The sequence below is a fragment of the Cervus canadensis genome, chromosome 3 (genome assembly GCF_019320065.1).
Source record: "Cervus canadensis isolate Bull #8, Minnesota chromosome 3, ASM1932006v1, whole genome shotgun sequence".
NCBI lineage: Eukaryota > Metazoa > Chordata > Mammalia > Artiodactyla > Cervidae > Cervus > Cervus canadensis.
In genome coordinates, this window is record NC_057388.1 from 41,933,504 (window position 1) to 41,958,472 (window position 24,969).

Genomic DNA, 24,969 nt, shown 5'->3' on the forward strand with positions numbered 1-24,969 from the left:
GGTACATGATTCTTTGCAGTTGTAAATTTGAAAGATATGTTTTATAATAAAAAATAAGTACACAACAACTAAAGCCATAGGTCCCAACTGAAGGAAGTTAAGGGCAGAGGAGTTGGGGGTTATGCTTATGCTTATAAGCGACATGCTTATGCCTAGTCACTTCAGTTATGTTTGACTCTTTGTGACCCGAGCCCACCAGGCTCCTCTGTCCATGGGATTTTCCAGGCAAGAATACTGCAGTGGGTTGACACATCCCTCCCCAGGGGTTAGCATGAGTTAATGGTTAGGGGCCAGTGTGGTAACTGCAGGTGGGTGCTGGATTACTGATGCTGATCAACACAATTTGCTCATGATGAAAAGTTCAATATTCATCAAACTGAAATTACACTCAAATTTAAATAATTTTTGTGTGACCAACCAGAAAACATCACACAAAACAAAAGCCTAGGTCCAAGGAGGTTGAACATTTAAAAGTCTAGAATAAAAAGGAATTCTAGCAGCAAATGCAACCAAGTATCAGTACTGATGATATGAAAAGATAAGCCTGAAGAAAGAGGATTCTGCAGCACAATCTGATTAAGACTGTATGTCTTTTGTTTTAGAGTTAGCAAGACTGGCTTCTCATCTAACTTTTTATTTATTATTCCAGGAACTCATCATAATACACAAGAATGGCTGGGCTGAGGTATGTGGGTGGGTTAACAGACAGCAACACTGCCACCCTGCCTCCCTTCTGACCCCAACTCCTCCAGAACACCATGCAATGGCACCATAGAACCATCTGCAATTCAGGCAACCTACCAAGCTGCTTCTAGCCTCTGTGCTTGTGCCCAGAATTCCACTCACTCCAAGGAATGCTGTTTCGTTTCCCTCACTCTCCTTCCATTTTTCCTACATCCTAATCATCTTTCAAAACCCAGGTTTTGTTCTTTGCTTTCTTAAGTCCCTGCTCACCTCTAATCTCCCATGAGGTTAGTCTCTACTCACTGTTTTGTATAATATCCTATCTCTCCCAACTATATAATTATTGGTTTCCTCTTCTAGACTGTAAATCCCTTGAGACAATACCCTGAATTCCCAGGACCCAGCTCAGTCCTTGTCTCACTGATGAACACACAGAGTCTTTGGATTAGTGCATTATGATTATTGATAGTGTATGTCATGCTTCCTTTCTGTACTTCACATTATAGAAGACTAAGATTACTCTGACATTATTATTTAATTATTTTTCTGGAGACCTCTTCCTTGATCGTCTTCTAGCCTGTCATGGAAAGATAACTTCTTCCTTCACATAGCCAAAGAGAAAAAGACCAGGTAGATCTGAGAGAGGTCTCATAATCATTGTAAAACCATTGATTTTACTGTTACTCTTCTTGAATTTGCCCAGTTGTCAATGGGATGAATTGCAATGAATTGGGATGTGTTATCGTAAAGTGCAGTAGTGACCAAACCTGCCCTCTTCACCACAATGTTCTGGACAAGGTTTTAAAGGATTGGTGTCTGGCCTCACTCTGAGCCTCCTGAATTAGGGTCCCATAGGTGGGGTCTGGACAGTGAGCATTTACTTCACATGGGTGCGGGCAGGCATCCCTGTACCTGAGTACAGCAAACTGCTTTGAAGCTTTCAGTGCAACACAATAGGTCATGTTAAAGTGTAGCAGAAGAAATAAAACATTTCTAAAATATTAGACATTCTTATTTTTATTCTCAGAAGTCCTTTGGCTCCCCCCAACAGAAATTCCTCATTTATACCTATTACTATGAAGGTCATTTATCATTCCCTCATTTCTCTTCCTCCTAGAACCTCAAAATTCTTTCTACCTCATTAAGCATGGACAGAGGAGCCTGGCGGGCTACAGTCCATGGGATCGCAAAGAGTCGGACCCAACTGAGCATGTACGCAGGTTCAGGTTTATTAAGCAGGGCAATTATGTGCATGTTTTAAATGTCCCCAGAAAGATTCAAAACATCTTTTGAATCTGGCTTTCAATTCTCCCTAAAACTGGAATCTCCTCAGGTGCTTTTTAAAATTTCAATGCTTGGGCTCTACACCAGACCAATTAGCACAGAGCCTCCCAGCAGAGCCTCTGGGAGGTGGGGCCCAGGCATCTTTTTTAGAGCATTCTAAGATGAATCTAATGAGCAGATAAAGGTAAGAATCACTGGTTTATAACCTAAGAGAGATATGCATATGAAAAAGACATCAGAAAATCACAAAGAAATATTTGAAAACAAACCCAATTATAAGCTTTTAGGAAATTAATAATGAATCAGTGACATGATTAAAGACAGATGAGATTTTTTAAAAGTAAACTTTATAAAATGACACGTGTGCTGTAATTCAACATAACATTATATATATATGTGTGTGTGTATATATATATATACACTATGATATAATATACTTACTGAAAAATACATGAAGTAAGTTTTGAAGAGGAATGTGAAATATAAGATGATTTGGCAGTAAACAATGTTTCTTTGCATTTGCCATTTTCGTTCTGGGCACTGGTTCTTAGCCCTGGATGCACACTGGAATCATCTGACTCTACTGTCAGCGATTCTGATTTAGTTGGTCTAAGAGACAGGCAAGGATTGAGATTTAAAAGCTCCCCAGGTGATTCTTAATGCACAGTCAAGGTTCAAAACCACTGACTTAGGGGATGGCAATATACACACTCACACTTACCTATCAAACCAAACAAAAAGAAGGAAACTGAATAGGGTATAAATTGTGTGCAATGCATTATATTGCTATCTTTGCTTACGTGTATCTTTGAAATATTTAATAAAAACTTACAAAGGAGAGAATTATCAAGCTTGGGTTTCTACAGAAAAGTCTTATTTCTATTCTATATTCTCACAGCAAAAGGGAATTGTGTGTAGGTGGGCAGTGCAAATGCTACACTTTATGAAAATGCTAAAGAAAACTGAAATCTTAGTTATTACAAACATTCCATTCAAGTTTTAAATTAAGAGCAAATATTAAAAGAATTTAGACCCCAAAACATCAGATGAACTAAAAAAGCCTTAGGGTATGGACTCTCTGCAGAGTTGCCAAGTAAATTATAGGATGTCTAGTTAAAATGTGAATGTCAGATAAGTAACAAATGGTTAGTAAAAGTATATTCCAAATATTGCATACTTATATTAAAATTTTATTCTTTATCCCAACTTAGTTACAGTTGAGTGTCTCATATTGTCGTTTGCTAAATCTGGTAACAATAATAACTCTCTGTAGGTCAGGAAGAGACACAGAAAAGAGGGGATTCTCAAACTCTTTTGAGGTTTTAGGACCCTGGCCACAATTTTTGTCCTCCTTGAGATATCTATTCAGAAGTTCAAAGATGTCTCAACTGAGAAAGGAAAGGACTCCTGGGAAGAGTAAAGGAGAAGAGGATGTTAAAATGAAAGATTGTCCTTTGGGGGAACTTTGTATGCTCATCACAATAATCATAATCATCACAATCACCACTTTATCAGAAGAAGAGGTTATATATCAGAAGAGAGGCAAAGTAACCAAGGGACCAAGGCAGGAGATCAAATGACCAGATGACTATCTGACAGATAATGAGCTTCCAGTATGTGGACTGCCGTTATAAATCACCAAGTTATAAAACTAAGTACATAAACCCTCATATGAGAAAAGTCACCTTTCAGATGGCCCTAAGGAACAAGTCTTCTGACAGAGTCTCCAACAAAAATACTAATGACAGAAAAGCAAAGTGATCTCAATGTTGAAGCCCTGTTTTTCAAAGCTATGAAAGAAGGGATTTAAAAACAGTTTAGAATACTTTTCAACATTGATTTCTAGATTTGAAAGTAATTTTGTAAACCATCCAGTTTAACTTCCTCACTGTGTAAATGTGAAAATGAACTCATTTATACTCACTTGACTTATCCCAAAATATTCTCAAAATGCAAACCTTGCTTCCTATTCAAAGTAATTTTAAAAAGCACACATATTTATAAATAAAAATGTAGCAGCAACATTTTTCACTTCAAACTAAAAGCAAGAATTAGTTGCTTGCCAATAATGAAGGTTCACTATGGTTTTGTAGAAGATGCTCCAAACCGAAGGTTGGGGTCAGGGTCTGGCCCTAGTTCTGCCTCTCAAGCGTTCTGAGCTGTCCTATGCTGTTATCATAGGGTCAAATAGACCAGTCACAACAAACTTGGAAGCATGTTGAAATGACGAGGAGAGCTTAAAATACCACAGATTTCTCCTTGAAATCACAAGGAGAGCTTAAAATACCTTTAGAGATTCTGATTTAGTAATTCTGGAGTCTGTATTTTTCAGAGCTCACAGAGAAAGATTATAGTCCAGAAAAAAATTTTTCTTTCACTTACGACATTCACAGTCTTCTCTTTAAACGAATTTGAAAAACCTGCTTCCTCTTTTCTATACCTCTAGGACTTTTAGCATAACCAAGATAAACTCCCTGCTTTTCCTTATTAATGATCACGGATTAATTGAAGTGGCCCAACATGTGGAAAGAGCCAAAGGCCCAATAATCCCTGCAGGCTGGTCCTGAATGCAGACTGTAAGCTCTGTGAGGACAGCGTGATTGTTTGAACACCTAACACATAGCAACATGCAGCTTGTGGCCTGAACGCTCTCGGAGTGTTTGTGAGTGGTGGGGACCATGGTTGCTCGAGGATGTGGTCTGTGGCTCTTCCTATCCTTTCTCTCTTCTTTGGTAATTATCCACCTCCCATTCAATTCCTAGGGCAAAGGATTCTTAGATTTGCATTCTGAGAGGCAACACCATTTGGTAGGCTTTGGGCTCAGAAGGACTGTGTTGGAGGCTGGAACTGTCATTTCATAGGTGTGTGCATTCTGCAAGCCTTCATTTGCTTATCCATAAGTGGCAGTCAGGAGACAGGCTGTGGATTCTCTCAGACCTAAGTTCCAGTCCTGGTGTTCCCTCTTGCTGGGACATCTAGCAAGTTACCTGACCTCTCTAAATACAGTGACCCTAGTCCTGGCTTATGCTTGCTGTCCCAGAGTAATTATTACTTCCAAAGTGTCCTGAATGGAAAATAAATTATGTTTCCTTCAGATTCTTCAGCTATACCACTCGGATAAAATCATTATAGATCTGTGAAAATAAATGAGAAAAAGTTTTGGGCTTCTCTGGTTGCTCAGTGGTAAAGAATCTGCCTACCAATGCAGACTGATTGATGCAGACCAATTCGGACCAGACTAATCCCTGGTCTGGGAGGGTCCCACATGCTGATGAGCAACTAAGCCTGTGTATCACAACCACTCAGCCTGTGCTCTAAGGGCCCAGGAGCCGCAACTACTGAGCTCACGAAGTTCACGACCTAGAGCTCGTGCACCACAACAAGAGAACTCATCGCAATGAGAAGCCTGCTCACGGCAAGAGTAGCCCCCACAAGTCACATATGGCAAAAGCCTGCTCAGCAACTAAGACCCAGTAAAGTAAAAAATAATAATAATAATAAAAAAATTATACATGTAAGAAGAAAATGTCTCTAAAGTACTTCAACTGGGGCCTGGCACACAGTAAGTGCTCAGTAAATGTGACCATTATTATTGCTACTTTGAGCAGTGTACCTAATTTCCTTTAATCTCTGTTGCTCATTTGTAAATGGGGATAATGATTTTCTTCTGTCTGCATTTACGTGGCATTTTGAATCACCAACACATTCACAAGGTTCAAAAATTCATGTGTAAGAAGCATTCAAGTGACGTTGTACTACCGTTTCATAACTGGAAGGCAATCATGGTGTCAGCTTCTTGTGTCTTCCCAGAGATATTTTCTACACAAGCAGATATAAGTACATAGTCTTCTTCCCATAAACAGTAGCATGACTTACACCATTCTGCACCTGCTTTTTTCACTTACTCTATCTTGGTGACCTTTCCATAACAATACAAAAGAGCTTCCTCATCCTCATGTTTTTTAAAACAGTCGCAGAGCGTGCTGTTACATGGATGTTCCATAATTTGCTTGGCCAGTCCTAGTAGTGCTGCACTGAAGCTTAATATAAGAATTATGAAACACTAACAGTAAGACACTTAATATTTATTATTTATAATTACTATCATCTTTCAAATTTTATTTATTTTTTAATTGAAGGATAATTGATTTACAGAATTTTGCTGTTTTCTGTCAAACATCAACATGAATCAGCCATAGGTATTACACGTCCCCTCCCTCTTGAACCTCCCTCCCATTTCCCTCCCCACTGCACCCCTCTAGGTTGATACAGAGGTCCTGTTTGAGTTCCCTGAATCATATAGCAAATTCCCACTGGCTATCTATTTTATACTATTACCTTTTAACTGAACTTCACTCACATTTACTTCATATGCTTCATTTCTCAAGTCCTTGGGTCTCCATCTATTAATTTGCTCAATGCAAATCTACTTAGTCCCTACTTATAAGTTTGGCTAAAATTTACCAGTTGGCTATGCTTAGAGATTAAAAAGTTCTGGTACATGCCCTCAGGGACCTGTCATCTAGGGTCTCTGCAATCTATATCCTTTAAAGGATTTCTTACAGATGGGTATGGGCATATGACATAATGGAACATATAGGGGAATGTAGGAGGTTTTGGGGATGGGAGTAAGAGATCATTGATGACAAAATATAAATATTTAGGAAATGAGATCGAGGGCCTTTGATATAAAAATCATGCTACTATTTCCTCATTATAAAAGTAATATATAGCACAATATGTAATTTTTCACTTTTCTCATGCATAAATGATATGTTAAATGTATATTAAAAATACAATGTATGTACATATATGTAATGTATATTTACAGAACTGAGATACTGTCTTAATAGTTTTTCATTAAAATATTTTGTACCTAACATTATTTCATAAACATTTTGCCATATCAATAAGCATCAGAAGATATTTTTTAATGATTATATAATATTTTCTAATATATATACCATGATTTAGTTAAGCATCTAGAAGGGAATGGCAACCCACTCCAGTATTCTTGCCTGGAGAATTCCATGGACAGAGGTGCCTGGCAGGTTACAGTCCATGGGGCACAAAGAGTCAGACACGACTAAATGACTAACACTTTCATTTTTCACTTCTTTATCATTAGACTACTTAGGCTACTTCTAATTTTCTGCTATCACAAGTGAGATTTTGTTTTTCAATCTCTGTGAGTTTATGTGTATAATAGTAATGAAACACAGTCCATATTTAAACAATGTTAATGGTAATAAAATATAGTCTATATTTAAACAATGTTAATGCTCTATTTAAGTATTGGACAACTTACAAAGTGGGTACATAAAAACTACAAATTGACTTAACATAATATAAATGAGAGACATTTATGTGAGTTCCTTATATATATACAATAATAGTTAATTATAGTATAATATTAATTGAGACTGAAATTGAAGTTCTCAGCATCTATGTAAGGCAGGAATTATCCATGTTTTTCAGATGAAATAATAATAGCCTGGATTGGAATTTAGGACTGCTCACTGCAGAAACCATGTTCTTATGCTATGTTGCTTCATTAACTGTGTATCAGACTAATCATATCAAAATATTTATCTACTTCTATCTAAGTTATATTAATTACAGGCATATACTCCCACTTGTGATCTGTTGCTTATGAAGCATGGTGGTCTTAACCAAATTAGAAGCAAGACTAGAGCTCAAGGAAGGCTTCAGAGAGGATACTACCTGGAAGTAGCTCTTGAGGGATGGATTATTGTTGTTCAGTTGCTCAGTCATGTCCAACTTTTTGCGACCCCATGGACTGCAGCACACCAGGCTTCCCTGTCCTTCACCGTCTCCCAGAGCTTGCTCAAATTCATGTCCATTGAGCTGGTGATGCCATCCAACCATTGCATCCTCTGTCGTCCCCTTCTCCTCCAGCCTTCAATCTTTCCCAGCATTAGGGTCTTATCCAGTGAGTCAGCTCTTCACATCAGGTGACCAAAGTATTGGAGCTTCAGCTTCAGCATCAGTCCTTCCAATGAATATTCAGGGTTGATTTTCTTTAGGATTGACTGGTTTGATCTCCTTGCAGTCCAAAGGACTCTCCAGAGTCTTCTCCAACACCATAGTCCAAAAGCATCAATTCTTTGGCACTCAGTCTTCTTTATGGTCTAACTCTCACAACCATATATGACTACTGGAAAAACCGTAGTTTGACTATATGGACCTTTGTTGGCAAAATAATGTCTCTGCTTCTTAACATGCTGTCTAGGTTTGTCATAGCTTTTCTTCCAAGGAGCAAGTGTCTTTTAATTTCATTGCTGAAGTCACTGTCTTCAGTGATTTTGGAGCCCAAGAAAATAAAGTCTGTCACTGTCTCCATTGTTTCCCCATCTATTTGCCATGAAGTGATGGGAATGGACTCCATGATCTTCGTTTTTTGAATGTTGAGGTTTAAGCCAACTTTTTCACTCTCCACTTTCACCATCATCAAAAGACTTTTTAGTTGCTTTTCACTTCTGCTCCACTTTCACCATCATCAAAAGACTTTTTAGTTGCTTTTCACTTCTGCCATAAGGGTGGTGTCATCTGCCTATCTGAGGTTATTGATATTTCTCCCGGCAGTCTTGATTCCAGCTTGTGCTTCATCCAGCCTGGCATTTTGCATGACGTACTCTGCACATAACTTATAGAAGCAGGGCGACAATATACAGCCTTGACGTACTCCTTTCTCAATTTGGAACCAGTCTATTGTTCCATGTCTGGTTCTAACTGTTCCTTCTTGACCTGTATACAGGTTTCTCAGGAGACAGGTAATATGGTCTGGTATTCCCACCTCTTTACTTATTTTCCACAGTTTGTTGTGATCCACACAATCAAAGTCTTTAGCTTGTCAATGAAGCAGAAATAGATGTTTTTCTGGAATTCTCTTGCTTATTCTATGATCCAATGGATGCCTGCAATTTGATCTCTGGTTCCTCTTCCTTTTCCAAATTCAGCTTGAACATCTGAAAGTTCTCGGAGAATTTTGAGCATTATTTTGCTAGTGTGTGAAATGAGTGCAATTGTGTGGTTGTTTGAACACTCTTTGGCATTGCCTTTCTTTGGGATTGGAATGAAAACTGACCTTTAAGTGAGGCATGTGATTATGTACAGAGAAGTGAAAGGTAAAAATTAATGGGACCTAGTCACAGAATGGGCTTCCCTGGTAACTCAGCTGGTAAAGAATCTGCCTGCAATGCAGGAGACCCCGGTTCAATTCCTGGGTCGGGAAGTTCCCCTAAAGAAGGGATAGGTTACCCATTCCAGTATTTTTGGGCTTCCCTGGTGGCTCAGATGGGAAAGAATCTGTCTGCAATGCAGGAGACCTGGATTCGATCTCTGGGTTGGGAAGATCCCCTGGAGGAGGGCATGGCAACCCACTCCAGTATTCTTGCCTGGAGAATCCCCATGGACTGCGGAGCCTGGCGGGCTAGTTCATGGGATCTCAAAGAGTTGGACAAGACTGAGTGACTAAGCACAGGACAGCACTGCACAGTCACAGAAGACCAGAAGTACTGGCAGAAACTTTTTTTAGGTAGTCAGTGAAAATGAAACTGGAGAGGTTGAAAGGATGTGGTCTTAAAGGATCATAAAAAGCAGGCTACACATTTCACTTTGAAGCCATGTGCTCTAGCTATTTGACCATATTCCCATTCTCCTTTGTCCTATGCAGAACTACTGATCAAAACCACCTACTATGAGAGAATTAGTCAACTCCACTAAAGATACTAATCATCCCAGCACTAATTTTCTATGCCTCCTTAAGGTGATAAATTGCAAGATTTATTTTCCAACTAGGAACACATGAAAGATCATTAATACTCACAAGATATGCCTCTAGAATCTTCTTTGGGATAAAAAGCTCAGTAATTCATATTGGTGCTTAAGTTTGAATGACAGATATTTTAATAAGAAAGAGTTCTCTTTAAGTGAAAATGGAAGAACAATATACTGGCTTACCAGTCTTCTTTAATAAACATAATACAGACATAGTAAAAATACAAGTATTATGGAAGGACTAATCACAAAAATAAATGGTTTTCCACCCATCTTCTCCCCACTCTATTCCCTAAAATAAATTTTTTCTTAAAATAGTTTTTTGTTTTTAGTTTTGGTGGGCTTATTTTTAACTCTAAATCAGCTTTTCTCAGAAAGAGTGTTATTAGTATTAATATTTTGGGGGACATACGTGGAACTGTGCTGTGCATTTAGCATGTTCGTCCCCGATACTAAATGCCCGTAGCATCCTCCAGTCACTGTGATACATTTCCAAATCTCCTTAAGAATTGAGAACTACTACTCTAAGCAATATATGGCTATCTTTTGATTTATTGAATTTAGGTATTATCTATGAGTGCTTACTATGGAAAATGAATATTTAAGTCTCCTTACTCCCTACTATTTTTTTCCAGATTGTATTACATTTTGTTTACTTATGTAACCAATATAGGCTAAAACATTCTCTCCATTCTTTCCTTCTGAAATTTCTATTAGACATCTACTGGAGCTCCTCTTTATACCAATGTGTCTTTCAACCTATGACATTTTTCATCATTTAATCTCAACGGGTTGATCTTAGGTGATTTTCTCAGATTTGACTTCCAGTTCACCAATCTTCCTTTGGGTAATATGTTGTTTAGTTAATACATTAACTAAAAATAATCAATGTCTGTATTCTTCATCTTTATTTTCTTTTTGAAATATACTGTTCTTTTTATGCACTGTCTTTTTCATTTTGTTTTCTATTCTTTTTATCCCTTTAACAATTTTTAACACAATTATAACTTTTTTCATATATTTCTATTATTTTTGATTCTTTGGGATTTCTTCTATTTGTTTTGTTCGCTCAAACTCCCTTATGATTGTTTATAGGCTTTTTAAATTGTGAGCTCATATTAAGTGGGGGGAGATAAGAAGAGGTTCCATGTTTCCTTGTGCCTGAGGTCACGTCTTCCTTCCAGATTTAAATGGCATAATCCCATCTCTATATCTCAGGGTCTGTATCCTCCAGAGAAACTGCTATGGTTGTGCTGGGTATAAACTTGCACTAACTGCTCTTCTAAATGATTTTCTGCATTCTTTTGGTAGTCTTTATTTTAAAGTTGACTATTTCCAAATAGGAAAAGGAGTATGTCAAGGCTGTATATGCAGAGTACATCATGAGAAATGCTGGGCTGGATGAAGCACTAGCTGGAATCAAGATTACCGGGAGAAACATCAATAACCTTGGATATGCAGATGACATCACCTTTATGGCAGAAAATGAAGAAGAACTAAAGAGTTTCTTGATGAAAGTGAAAGAGGAGAGTGAAAAAGTTGACTTAAAACTCAACATTCAGAAAACTAAGATCATGGCATCTGGTCCCATCACTTCATGGCAAATAGATGGGGAAACAGTGGCAGACTTTATTTTTTTGGGCTCCAAAATCACTGCAGATGGTGACTGCAGCCATGAAATTAAAAGATGGTTACTCCTTGGAAGTAAAGTTATGATCAACCTAGACAGCATATTAACAAGCAGAGACATTACTTTGCCAACAAAGGTCCATCTAGTCAAGGCTATAGTTTTTCCAGTAGTCATGTATGGATGTGAGAGTTGGACTATAAAGAAAGCTGAGCGCCGAAGAATTGATGCTTCTGAACTATGGTGTTGGAGAAGCCTCTTGAGAGTCCCTTGGACTGCAAGGAGATCCAACCAGTCCATCCTAAAGGAGATCAGTCCTGGGTGTTCATTGGAAGGACTGATGTTGAAGCTGAAACTCCAATACTTTGGCCACCTAATGCGAAGAGCTGACTCATATGAAAAGGTCCTGATGCTGGGAAAGATTGAAGGCGGGAGGTGAAGGGGACGACAGAGGATGAGATGGTTGGATGGCATCACTGACTCAAAAGGCATGAGTTTGAGTAAACTCTGGGAGTTGGTGATGGACAGGGAGGCCTGGTGTGCTGCCACGCATGGGGTTGCAAAGAGTCGGACATGACTGAGTGACTGAACTGACTGACTGATTTACTTATACATTTCATTGTGTCTTATCCTTTATTTTTGTGTGTTTGTACTGAAGAGAGGTCTGCATGAGTTAGTTTAATACCCCAGGTTGCTAGATGCCCTCTTATTTTTAACTATGTGAATATAGTTCATTACTGGTCCTATCTATTGAACAGAAGTTACTTAGTTCTTCCTAAAGTCATTATTCTTAGAGTTTATTGACTACTTTTTGTTTTTAAGTTGTATCACTTTATTTTTTTTCTAAGTCTGGTACAAATCTGCCAGCCTAGGATTGTACTGGGGGAATAACACTCTTATTTCACATCTTCCTCCTCCTTTCTTTCTGCTCTCATTTTGATGGAGCACATCCTTAGGTAATTGTTTAAGAAGGGGTACTTGGAAGCAAATTGCCTGAGTCTCTGAAGATCTGAAAATGTTCTCATTTTACTTTCACACTTAATAATTTAATTGGCAACAGAATTTTAGGTTCAAAATCATTTTCCCTCATAACTTTGAAGGCACTGCTCCATTGTAGTTTGGTGTCCTATTCAGTGATGAGAAGCTTAATATCAGTCTTAAGTGACTTTATGTTCTCTTTCTAGAGCCCCAATAGATTGAAGTTGGACATAATGAACTGTTTTCTATGTTTCTTATCTTTTCTAGCATATATATTCTCCATCTCTTTGACATTTGGTTGTTCATTCCAGGAGACTGCTTAAACTTTATCTTTCAGCTGCTCTACTAAATTGATTTCAGTAATTCCTTTTTAAAATCTCAAGATCTTTTTTGTCTGTTTTCCGATTATTCCTTCTTTATAGAATTATATTTTTGTTGTATGAAAACAATACATTTTAAATCACTCTGAGGGTACTAAGATTTTTTTATTTTTAAAAGCTATTTTATATATATTTTTCTTTTTTTGGTAGTCCTTATATATATTTTTAAATTGAAGTATAGTGATTTACAATGCTGTGTTAGTTTCAGGTATATGGCAAAGTGATTCAGTTATATATATATGTATGTGTATATGTATATATATAAGTATTCTTTTTTACATTCTTTCCCATTATAAGTTATTACAATTATTGAATATAGTTCCCTTTGCTATACAGTAGATTCTTATTATTTATCTAGTTTGAATAACATATTGGGTGGGCCAAAAAGTTTGTTTAGGTTTTCTGTAAGATATTATGGAGAACCTGAACAAAACTTCGGGCCAATCCACTAATAGTGTCTATCTGTTAATCCCAAACTTCTGATTTATCCCTCCCCTCCTGCTTCCCCTTTGGTAACTCTAAGTTAAAAGCTATTTTAAACAATCTCCTCTCTGACATTAATAACTGTTTTTCTTGGGGTTGTTTTTTTCATACTCCTTCATATGTCAGGTTATTCTTGGTTTTATAAATATGTGTGTGTGTGAGTGTACATGTGTGTGTGTGTATATATATATAAAGACATCACTGACTTTTCTGATTATATATAAAGACCTCACTGACTTTTCTGACTAACTGGGGTCACCTTCCTCCACTCTCTTGTACACAGGTCTTTCAGGGCAGGATTCTCCCCTGAATGGAACGGTGATCAGGAACCTTTGCACAGCAGAGCAGGCTCTTCAACTTCTGGTTTGACTTTAGTGTGAGGGGGCAAGAGCTGGCCTTCAGACTAGGGTTCACTCTCTTTTCAAATGCCAGAAAGAGAAAGGATTTACCCCACAATGCCAAACTCAATTAGAAGCTCTGGCTCACCTTAACTAACCCATAAAGACTTTCCATCGAGCTCTCTGCTTTCAGGCCCCCTTGCTCTTGCCTGCTCTCTGTCCTTGACTCCATGCCCTGAGCTTCTTTCTAGAAGGTCACTCTCCCTCCCATGGTGGTCCTTCCTGCACCAATTTCCTGGTTTTTTTTCATCGATAACTTGCCCCCACTCTCTTCAGGTTCTTTCTATTATCTGCAAAATGTCACAGCCATTTAAAAAGACTTATAGGATAGAGGAAGGCAAATGCCTGTGCCTAGGATGTTATCTTTCATCTTTAACTTGTTTTTTTTTAATTTGCAAATTTGGTGATTGTGTGCTAAATTTTATATAGTAAATATATTTTTAACATAAAATATATAGGCATATTTTGTATTATGACATTATGAAGAAAAATTTGAAAGCATTTACCACAAAATGGTAAACAGAGGTTATGTTCAGAATTGTGGGTAATTTTATTTTCCTTTTGTCCACACTTTCCAAGATTTCTGTGGTAGACACATAAGAAACAAATAACAAACACATAACAAATATAATAAAAGTAAGTTTTAAGTGCTGGTAATAGGAGCTAAATGTACTTTCTGTTATCCTTTCAGAGGAGGAGTCTGCAAGCACAGGAGATTTGCATTTGAGAGGAAAGCTGAGACTTACGTTTAGGGACCTCAGAGGGTCCCACATTTGAGAATACCACTGAGAGATGGACGTAGGTGAGCTGCTTGACTGATCCAAGCTATTAAGATTATGTTTCTGTTACCTGCTTCACATACAACCCGAGGAGGCAGGTACTAATTTCTCCACTGCCAATTAAACATATCAGGCCTCTTCAGATTTGTCCTCTGTTGATAGTTGAAATCAAAACCACTACTGCATAAATCACACACCAATATCACCTACAGGATCCTGGTGAAAGTGAAAGTCGCTCATTCATGTCTGACTCTTTGAAATCCCATGAATTATACAGTCCATGAAATTCTCCAGGCCAGAACACTGGAGTGGGTAGCCTTTCCCTTCTCCAGTGGATCTTCCCAATCCAGGGATTGAACTCAGGTCTCTCACATTGCAGGCAGATTCTTTACCTGCTGAGCCAGCAGGAAAGCCCAGGTATGTAATGACAATAATTGAAGTGAACCAGGTAATAAGTTTGTGCCAATCTTGAGAGCACATGCCAAGCTCTAAGTGGTCAGCACTAGTCAGCTCTTACTGAATGTTGGCTTCCATTTCAAACTTCCTTCATAGTGAGGTTCAACTGACATATAGTAAACTGTACAGACCAGTACATTGTTTAATGTGTTTTACCATGCAAGGATATCTAATCAGTCAATCCTAAAGGAAATCAACCCTGAATATTCATTGGAAGGACTGGTGCTGAACTCCAATACTTTGGCCACCTGATGCAAAGAGCTGACTCATTAGAAAAGATCCTGTTGCTGCAAAAGATAGAAGGCGGTAGGAGAAGGGGACGACAGAGGATGAGATAGTTGGATGGCATCACCAACCCAATGGACATGAGTTTGAGAAAACTCTGGGAGATGGTGAAGGACAGGGAAGCTTGGCATGCTGCAGTCCATGGGGTGGCAAAGAGTCAGACATGACTGAGCAATTGAACCACAACCATGCATTTCAGACTACTATGCAGAGAACCATTTCATCATCCAAAATTTTGCCTGGTGGCCCTACCAAGTCAGTCTCTACCATACTCCTATGTCAGGCAGCCTCAGTTCTGATTTCCATCATCATGGATTATTTTTGTCTGTTCTAGAAGAAGTGAAGAGAAGTGAAGTCGCTCAGTCATGTCTGACTCTTTGTGACCCAATGGACTGTAGCCTACTAGGCTCCTCGGTCCATGGGATTTTCCAGGCAAGAGTATTGGAGTGGGTTGCCATTTCCTTCTCCAGGGGATCTTCCTGACCCAGGGATCGAACCCAGGTCTCCTGCATTGTAGGCAGATGCTTTATCGTCTGAGGTACCAGGGAAGTCTGTTCTAGAGCCTCATATAAATAGAATGTCCAATTTTTAAAGAACACTTGAAACTATATTTTAATGAAAACTTCCCTTAATTAAAAAAATTTTAATGTTGGAAATCAACACAAATTTTTTAGAAAACAACGTGTGGACTCAACAAAACACAGGCTAAATTCCATTCACCAGTAGTGTAACCATTTTGTGTCTGGGCTATAGTATAAACCAAGAATATATTTTGTATAGGTTTATTAATTTCCCTTATGATTACTGGTTTTGGTACTGACAGTTTTTCTTCTTCAGTGACTAGCAGCACATTCTTTAAAAAGAAGGGCAAGTCTTATCTTCGGGGCATCAAGAAAGCAACCATTGGGAGACTTAATCCCATTCTAGAGTCAGCCTTGGGGATAAAGGATAAAGGCAAAGGATGGGAAGAGACTGATTTGGTGACAAAACAAAAAAGTGGGGAATATCCAGAGCGTGTAACAAAGGAGATCACAGGGCTTCTGCTATTTTGACTAAATACTAAGAAACTGCACCATCATTTCACTTTATAAGCATCCCACTGAAAAGGCCCTACAAGGACCTACAAGATCTTTCACACCCTCCCAAACTCTACCCCTCAGCTGCCCCTTTCTTAGGTGATTTAATTTCCTTCTACTTACACCTCATCACTCTGCTCCAGACATTCAAACCTCCCTGCTGTTTTGTGAATATACCAGGCACATAACTGCCTCAGGACCTTCGTGTTGGCCAGAAAGCTCCACTCCCAGAAAGCTTCATAACTTTTTCCACCACCTTTTCAGGCCACTTTATTTTACATATTGTGCAACCAACTCCTCCATGGCCTTCTTCCCAGCTTTATTTTCCTCCATGGCATGTATCACCATCTAACCCACACTGTATTTTACTTTATTTTCTGTCTTCCCTCCTCTCTTCACAAAAATGAAAGTTACATGAGGACAGGTACATGGTAGGAATTCACTAGACATATGTTGAATGGTTGAATGAATCAAGGAAGGAAGGAACGAAGAAAAGAATGAAGAAATAAAAACCCCTGTTAGCTCTGGAGACCATTGTTAAGTGTTCAGTAAAACAGGGAACAGTTAAGAAAATGTTATCATTTCTAATTACCTTACAATATTCAGGTGTTTTGAGGAATAAAAGATTAAAAAGCAAACTAGTGATGATCCTAAGAACCCTGACTATACTTACTATCTTCAAATATTAGATTTTTGTGGGAGGACAAGACTTCCCTTGTGGCTCAGATGGTAAAGAATCTGCCTGTGATGTGAGAGACCCAGGTTCGATCCCTGAGTTGGAAAGATCCCCTGGAGAAGGAAATGGCAATCCACTCTAGCACTATTGCTTAGAGAATTCCAAGGACAAAGGAGCCTGGAGGGCTACAAAGTCGCAAAGAGTCGGAGTCGCAAAGAGTCGGACATGACTGAGCAACTACACTTTCTTTTACTTTCAAACGCTTATATATAAACACATAACTGGGTGTTTGAGTTTAGCAAGAATAAACTTTGTTAGATTTAAAATTATGATGATAAAATCATCTTTTTCCTAGTACATTTATTCCTATGTTAATTCATTTTGAGTAGAGAAAGAAAAAATTACGAAATAACAAAACAGCATGTACCCAGTATCACTAAATCTTTGGGAACAATGATCAGCAATAAACCCACAAAATAAATCCAACCTTAGAGATTTTTTTGAGTGAGTGCATAGCTCTAGGTGGATGGAAAGGTGAGGGCTGAGTTGGGTCTGTGGTTCTTCATCAGACTTTTGACATCAGGTATGGGCAGCTCTGAGACACAAAGAGCCCTGGAGTCAGTGGCTTTCCACTCCAGAAAAAATACTGCCCAACCTAAGACATTATTTAGGATTAAGACAGGCCCTGGGACTGGTCAACGTTGAATTTAGACCAAGTTGGGTTTCCCTGGTGGCTCAGTGGTAAAGAATCAGCCTGCCAATGTGGGTTAGATCCCTGGTAAGGAAGATTCCCTGGTGAAGGAAATGGCAACCCACTCCAGTATTCTTGCTTGGGAAATCCCATGGACAGAGGAGCATGGTGGGTCCATGGGGTTGCAAAAGAGTCGGACATGACTTGGTGACTAAACGACAACAACATGTCCAGGCTGTACCCTATTAGGATAGCACTCAATGCACCATGTATGGGAGGGGGCTGCAAGGATCATGGATCATGGGCTGCAAGCCCACATTTCCTAACACATAGCAGCTGAGATACAATTTGCTTAAACTTTAGAAAATTTGAGAATAAATGCATAGCAGCTCTAAGCCCAACAGCAGAGAGAAAAGAAAAAAAAATTAAGTGATCCATGGGCCTCCTTCCTCCTTAATGCCTTTCTATCTTTTGTCAACTCATGTCTGTTTCTCTTTACTGATCTGACAGTCGCACAAATACACTGTTTTTTTCTTCTTCTAAGTATTTTGGAATATGAAGGGCAGCAGAAGGGAAAAAAAGAGAAAGATAAACAGAAATTTCGTGGATTACAGTAACTTCTAGCTTTAACTTGAAGAATAATTTTCAAAGTGTGAACCTGAATTGAATTTATGATGTAATGGCAACAAGATTAGGTCCCAACAAATGATGAAAGTAAACAATGTGCTCTTTTTTCCCTATCCCAGTTCTGGTAACTTGATAGTCTACAACTACTTGAGAAGGCATGAGGATCTTTTTTTTTTTTTATCTCAGTTTGGTCACAGAAGCTCACATTTCAGCAACAATCGATGTGATCACCCTTATCCCTTGCTGACACCTTCTCCTCAACCCCAGAAAGTCACAGATCACCTCTAGGAGAAACTTTCAATAGGCTAGTAAACACAGGCATGGACACCAAGAGAAGAGAGATAATCGTCCCTGGGAACCTTCAGGAACAGCTAATCATTTTAGAGGGGCAGAGTTATATCTAATTCAGTCCATCAAAATGTACAAGGCGCTGAGAACTCGCAAAGCATCATAGGAATACTGAAATGGCAAGAAGGCACAGAATACTCCCTGAATAAATTTAAATTGCTTGATTTGGGCTGCTTCTTAGAAAAGCGTGTGTAGGCTTGGTTACTGTGGAATATATGTAATGCTGGCCTAAGCCACACATGAAACAGATTTTACTGGTCTGCTTTTCTATCTTTAAGTTACACTATTTTAGAATCAGTTCTTAGTGTTGATTTAACCCAGGGATTCTCAATCTTGGCTGGATATTAGCACTTCTTGGGGGGTGGGGTGGGGTGGGGTGGAGGCGGGCTTTTAAAAAACAGAGATGTCTGGCCCTGCCCCAGTTCAATTAAATCAGAATCTCTGATCCAGTGTATATACATATTTTAAGTAAATTCTACATGTGATTCAGACGTGTGGGACTACATAGTAGTTGAGAACCACTGATCCCTTACGACACCTTCATTTTACACAAGAAAAATACGGTCCAAGGAATTTAATTTGTTATTCGCCCAAGATCACGTACCTAGTTAAGGGCAGAGCTTAGATTAAAACCATGATGTCCATTAATTTACTAATCCAATTAATGTGTATCATTGACATTCTAAGGGCCCCCCAGGTGGCACTGGTGGTAAAGAATCAGTCTGCCAATGCAGGAGATGCAAGAGACGTGGGTTCAACACCTGGGTTGGGAAGATCCCCTGGAGTAGGAAATGGCAACCCCATCCAGTATTCTTGCCTGGAAAATTCCACGAGCAGAGGACCCTGGTGGGCTATAGTCCATGGGGCCGCAAGAGCTGGACATGACTGAGCACATCCATCAATGACGTTGTATGGGTGTGACCAGCTACTTAGTTGTCACTCAACAATAAGGTAAGTCAAGGGACTTCCCTGGTGGTCCAGTGGTTAAGAATCCACCTTCCACAGTGGAGGGTTCCATCGCTGCTTGGGGGACTAAGATCCCACATGCAACTACGCCTGTGCACTCCAACTACTGAGCCTGCGTGCAGCAGACAGATCCTGCCTGATGCAACTAAGATCCCAAGGGCCACAACTAAGGCCCAATGCCGCCAAACAAATAAATAGTAAAAAATATAAGGTAAGTCAAAACTATCTAAGGATCGATTGGGTTGGTCTTGATCCAAGTTAAAAGGAGAGAGTAAGCAGTGATGCTTCTGGCATTCTGTCTTACTGTTTTCTTACAAATAGTGCAATGTGATATTGGCTTCTGGAAATGTTAAGAACGGTAGTCCAGGTAAAATCCATCACTACCTCTGATTCACTCTACCATTGACTAGTTCCAGGGGGCCTCTACTCAGTCAGATCCAACGTGCAGCACAGAGCAGGGGGCAGGGAACCCAGACGGCCAGTCTAGTGCAGTTCAATGAAGCCCTGATCCAGGGGGCTGAGAGCTGGAGAAGAGAGAGCTCGCTCCTTGGCCCTAGGAATAGAAGAAGGAAAGGTAATCCAGAGGTTGCTGGTTCTTCAAAAGAAGCTACATCCAGGATATTCTTAATGTTCTCCACTCACTCCTAATTCCAAACAAGTCTCTCCAAGACACAACCAGGGCTGTCACCGTGGTTCAAACTGAATATGGTAATTATGTGACATATATATCCTTCCTGTGTGAACTGTGAGATTGAGCAAGTTCAAATTTTGAACTCAGCCATTCCCAAATTACAAAAGTTGGCACATGAGAAACCATCCTGAATGAGGCATCAGTGCTGAGAGAAAAATAATCTCAGAAACATTTCCTTGAGAAGAATGCCAAAAAATTGAAAAACCAGATTCATAATGTTCAAGATAAAAGCTGATCTTGATTAACTAAAAAATTAATAGGACTAATTTGTCTTTAGCATTTTATAAATAATAGTTTTTACTTCCCATTCACAGAACACTAACTCAAAAAGCCAGGTATTATTCCATTTGAAGTAAATCAAATTATATCCACAGTTTATAGATGTACCCACATCCTTGCTTCATTTCCACACTGCCGCTGTTCTTGAGCAAGGCATCATGAATCCTCCAAGGGATATACAATATTCTGAGTGCATGTGCATTTTTTCCAAGGATAAAGTCCTAGCTTTGACCAGATTTTAAAAATGACCTGTCCCCTCCCTAAAGTCCTGTAGAATACAACTGTTTTGAAGGGTAAGACTGGGAAGAAGATGATGTGGTGATGCTGATGGCTTCTGGTATCTACAATGAAAGGTTTTGTGAAATTGGCCTCTGGAATTGTCTTCCAAAAGGAGGATGGAAAGATTTCATGAAGGTGGATCATCCTCCAAAAGAATGGACTTAGATAAAACAGTTTGGGAGGGAAGAGAGTATTAAACTTATTTATGCTGACTTTGTCTTACTAGATTGAAATGAAAGGAAAAAAAGTAATCATCTCCTAATTTTTCTTGTTGATTTTGACTTAATTAACTTCATGATAAAGCAAACACTGGGAAAACGGACTTACATTCTCATTTAGTTGCATTTCCTAGAAGACCTTTTACTTTGGAATTACTAAAATGCAGACCACTGGCAATGATAGGCAATGATAGGAAAAATAAATTAACCAAATGATAAAGATATCAGGGGCTACACATGGCATTTAGAATAAATAAAAGCCCAACTGGTTTTAATTTTAAATTGAATAGGCAGTGCACACCTGCATCTACTCTTCACAAATCAGCCTCCTGTTGTTGCTACTGCTGTTTTAATTGCAAAGTTCCCGCATCTTTCATCCTCTGCAGCTCTTAGCAAAGTGCCTCATACATGAAAGGAGCTCAAATTCTTGTTGGATTGAGTCAATTCTTTTGGTATCACTCATAAATTAATGAGGAACGTGTAACTCTGTATAGTTTCAGAGTAGTTAAAGAGAAAAGAAAAGAAAGAAAGAAAAGAAACCCTACGTAACAGAATTGGGGCTTCAGGTGTTACTTACAGGCTAGAATGCTTTCCAGCAGTGCACTTAAGGTATCAGCCATAGCAACCTTACCTAGGAATTCTTCACCCCAAGTTTCTTTGTAATGTAAATTAGATTGAATTTCTCTCTCCTGCCTCCTGTCCCCTGCCAGAAAGTCTTCAGAAACAGAAAAACTATGGAAGTAATTATAAGGATTGCGTGCATAAAACTTCCAAATTTGACTTCAAGAAGGCTTGCACTTCCTATTGCATCCTTCAAATTCCCCTGCATTTGCCAAGCTTACCTTAAATTTATATAATAAACATTGTTCCCACTTTTCAGATAAGAAAACGCTGAATCTCAGTGCACCCTCCACCCTGAACCTGCCCTATCTGTTGTGTTTCCTTACATGTTTTGAAAATTTGAGACCTCGGATTGATACACAGTACTCATCCCAGTGAGGAAAAGTCTCCTCACAGCCTTCCTCACAGCCTGACTGCTGCCTTCCCTACAAGCGAAGGTCCTTGCACAGCTTCCAGCACGCTTCCTCGTGGGTCTTGCCCAGAGTGCGCCTCAAGCAGGCAGTCGACACAAGTAAACTGATTTCCTGATCAACTACTTTATTAAATGTTAAGTCAGGCCCTCGTATCAGAACTCCTATTGCGGTTGAGCGCCCATCACGGCAAGTGTTTAGAAGCGTTTTTAGGCAGGAGGCCACCACTACCCAATTTTTCGGCAGGAAGGCCCTCAGCAAGCCCTCCGCTCATGGAGAAGCCAGGGACTCCAGGTACAAGCTTGCCCCGGGCGCGGAGGGGAGCCGTCCCGACTCCGATCTACAGACCCTCTCGGGGAACCCTGGCCGTCCAAACGGCAGAACCCACCCCGAACCCCGGCTGGACTAGGGGCAGCGCTCGGCTCCGGAGAGCAGGCGAAGGCACCCCCGGGGCTGGGGGACGCGCGGGCTGCAGTAAGTAGGACGGGGTTTTGAGGCTGCGCACAGCTCGGCAAGGCTGAGAACGTTCTGGGTACCTGAGAAGCTATGAAAGCAAAGTTGTGAACAGCAGAAGGTTGGTCAGAACCAAAGAGTTGCACACGTCCAGTAAAGACACAAACGTCTGGGAGAAACAACAACAATCTCTGCGGCCGCTGCGGACGGGGAGGCCTGAGTCGGAGGTCTGCAAAGGCAGGCGCTTCTTGGGATTTTCCTGTCAGGGGCTAGAGACGGGCAAGGTGTGGGCAAGTCAAATGCTGAATTCACTTTAGGAAAGCAGTTTCAGGAGCGCCCGAGAGACAGAGCGGAGCTAGAGGTGCCGGGAGAGGCGGCGACGCGGGAATCCCGTGGGTCCCCGAGGACCCGGCGGTGGGCGCTCCGTGCGCGCCGCCGCAGCTCCGCCCCGGCCCCGGCCCCGGCCCCGGCCCGCGCGCACTCACCGGCCGGCGCTGCCCGGCGCTGCCCTGGGCGGAGCCGCCGCCCCGCCGCGCTCCGGAGCCGCCGCCGCCGCCGCCGCCGCCGCCGCCGCGGTGCCTCGCCGCTGCTTCCCTGACGGGCTGTGGAGGCGCGCCGTCCCGCGGGCCCCGTAACCCGAGCCCGCCCCGCCCCCCGCCGCGCGACCCCTGCGACCCAGAGGTCTCTTCTCCAACTTCTAGAACTTTTACGGTGTGCTGGAGACTATGCGCCGCCCGTCCAGCCCCCCAACGCCACGGAAACACCCCCGTTTGTCTCCCGCTGCTCACGGGGTCTTGACGGTGGGATTCGTGGAGCAAACACGGTAAATAAAGCGGTAGTATTCAAGTGGGAAACATATCTTACTATTTTTTTTTGTTTGTAATGAAAATAAGCTAATATATATTTCAAAATACACTCCTTATGGAGAATCATGTTGACACAGGAACAATGACAAAACTGAATGACTGTGAATTTTTTTTTTTTTTTTTGAGGAGTTGCCTCGGATAAACACTTGAACATATGCGTCACGGATTCTTTCCCAGGCCTTCGAGTTAGAATGTACAAATCAGTTTTTGCTTTTTATTAAGTAATGCGACCTGATAGCAGTTTAGGAGACAGGAAGGTAAATGGAAAACGGAGTGTGGAAAGAAGGAAGGGATGAAATAAGGAGGAAGGAGGGAAGGAAAGAGTCTGTTGGGCTTTTAACGCCTAATAAGAGAGCACCGTGGCCAGAGTGCTCCAATCCAAGAAGAGGAACGGCAGAAATGATTTCGGTATAAAAACTTTCCTATGGCCTTATCTTAGCAAGGATTATGGTTGGTTCATTAGAGTCACTTCCCACAACCACCCCTCCCCTGCCTTTTGCATTTCCAAAGCGACTGTATGATAAGCTAGTTACTTGGCGGCGGCTCTCAAAGCTGAAAAGTGCGCCTGGAGAACTAGCACCATCCCATCAGAGGCCGAGCATCACCTTCATAACGCTGCCCGGGAGGAAGAGCTGGAAATTCCTCTCTCTTCCACACGAGGGCACTCTCTTCAAGGGTACCACACTAGCCTGAGAGTCCGGTGATGAACTTACTGGTATCTCGGCGTGTGTACTTTTCTTCAGACTTTGATCATCTCTGAATAAATCCTAACAGTGAGATACTGAGGAGGAATTGGGTACCTGTGACATACACTTCCGGTGTCATCCATTTGACACTTTGTCATCTTATGAGATTACCTTGTCAGTCCTTGAGCCCAGTACTTAAACTGTAATGTACATAGGAGATCTTGTTAAAAATGCAGAGTCTGATGGAGTCCGTCTGGGTTGGAGCCTGAGATAGGCACTTCTAACAAGTTCCTGGGTGAGGCTGGTGGGCCGATTGGAGGGTCAGATTTTGAGCAGTAACACTGTAGACAGGTAGATTATAAACTATTTTTGGAGCTAACAGTCAGGTGACTTAATATGACAATTCTAACAGTAATACTGAGTAATACTCAGTATTTGGCACATGTGCTTGGCATGGTTCTAAGCACCGTACCTGTATTAACTCATATTAGGACAGCTTTGTGAGTTAGTGCTGTTGTTTCTAGTTTAGTTTATTTTCCTTTTGGTGGCTTGATTTAAATTTTAAATTTGTAGAAGATTAACATTGATCCCCAAAGTGAAAGCTATATAAATGTAGTCAGAGAAATGTCTTCCCTCCTTTGTTCCATTCTACCCAGTCCCCTCAGGAGTAAACAACTTCATGGTTTCCTGGCTTATTCTTCCTGGTTTCTCATCACAAAGCTGGGCAGATACAGGTATGTGTTCTAGTTTCCTTTCTCAAATAATGATGACTGTAAATGCTCTTTTTTCCTCAGCTTTTTTTCATGTCTCAATATCTCTGGAAATCACTGTATATCACTTCACAGAGATTTTCATTCATTCTTTTTAACAGTTATATAATACTTCATTGTGTCTATGTACCACACTGTGTTCACTCACCCACCTATGT

General features: G+C 40.4%; 1 protein-coding gene across 1 annotated transcript in view; it reads right to left on the reverse strand.

Moving 5' to 3' along the window:
* SLC26A5 (solute carrier family 26 member 5) overlaps positions 1-23,110 on the reverse strand; it is a 63,876-nt gene extending 40,766 nt beyond the window's left edge. Inside the window, exon 1 of the mRNA XM_043462956.1 lies at positions 22,975-23,110. The gene's annotated coding sequence lies outside the window, so the exon portion shown is untranslated. The remainder of the gene's footprint in view (positions 1-22,974) is intronic.
* Positions 23,111-24,969: the final 1,859 nt, after the last annotated feature.